Below are 1,085 nucleotides of genomic sequence, written 5' to 3' on the forward strand. Positions count from 1 at the left end.
CAGGAAGTGAACTGAACTGTGTGTAGCTTGAGCATAGGAGACCTCAAAGCTCACTCCCATCATGACGTACTTCCTCCAACAAGGCACACCTACTTCAACAAGGCCACACCCTATAGATCTGTGGGGGTCAGTTGCATTGAAACTACCACAAGGCATAACAACAATCCAGAATGAAGACAAGGCAATGGAATTAAGGGGTAGGACTCAGACCATTGCATTGAGGTTTGAGTATTCTGATCATAGTAGGGAGCCAACTGAAGGAAGGAATGGAACCATGAGAGGGCTGCATAGTGTACAGTTCTGAGAGGGAATCCAGCCACTGTAGGAAGACAAGAGAGAAGAGGACCAGATAGAAGACTGCTACAGATGTCCAGCAAGACAGGATGTGCTGGTTTGGACAATTCTGAATGAGAATCCAGCCACTGTAGGAAAACAGGAGAGAAGAGGATCAGATAGAAGACTGCTACAGATGTCCACAAGACAGGATGTGCTGGCTCAGACCAGGTGGAGAGAGAAGAGATGATGGACAGAATGGCTCCCACATCGCTGGCTTAAGCAAGAGGTGGAGTGGAGACTCAAGATTTTCGCTTTCTTCTTCTGGTTTTGTTTTTATTGTCGTTTGTTTGTTCTTAAACACAAGCTCTCAATCTGTAGCCCGAGCTGGCCTGGTCCTCACTGCATTGCTTAGGCGATGCTAAAAACACACAGCAGCCCTCCTGCCTAAGACTCTCCAGTCTTAGAGTTACACTATGACAGACAAGAGTTCATCTTATTTAATTTTATTGTTTATTGAAACAAGTTCTCACATATTGGTTCCCACCTCAAGACCTCGAGCTTCTGATCTTCCTGCCTCTCCTTCCAAGTGTTGGGATTAGAGGTGTAGGCCACCGTATATGGTTTACAAGGAGCTGGGACTTAAGCTTAGGGTTCCACAAATGTCAGACAAGTACTCTACCACTGAGCTATAACCCCCATCCCTGCAAGATTCCATTTTCTAAGACAGGGGAAAAAATGCCTGGTCTATGGATGAAAGTCTATAGAGACCCCAAAACTCTGTTTACAAAGGAGACTCTTTCAGATGCCAC

This window comes from Arvicola amphibius, chromosome 4 (genome assembly GCF_903992535.2).
Source record: "Arvicola amphibius chromosome 4, mArvAmp1.2, whole genome shotgun sequence".
Lineage (NCBI taxonomy): Eukaryota > Metazoa > Chordata > Mammalia > Rodentia > Cricetidae > Arvicola > Arvicola amphibius.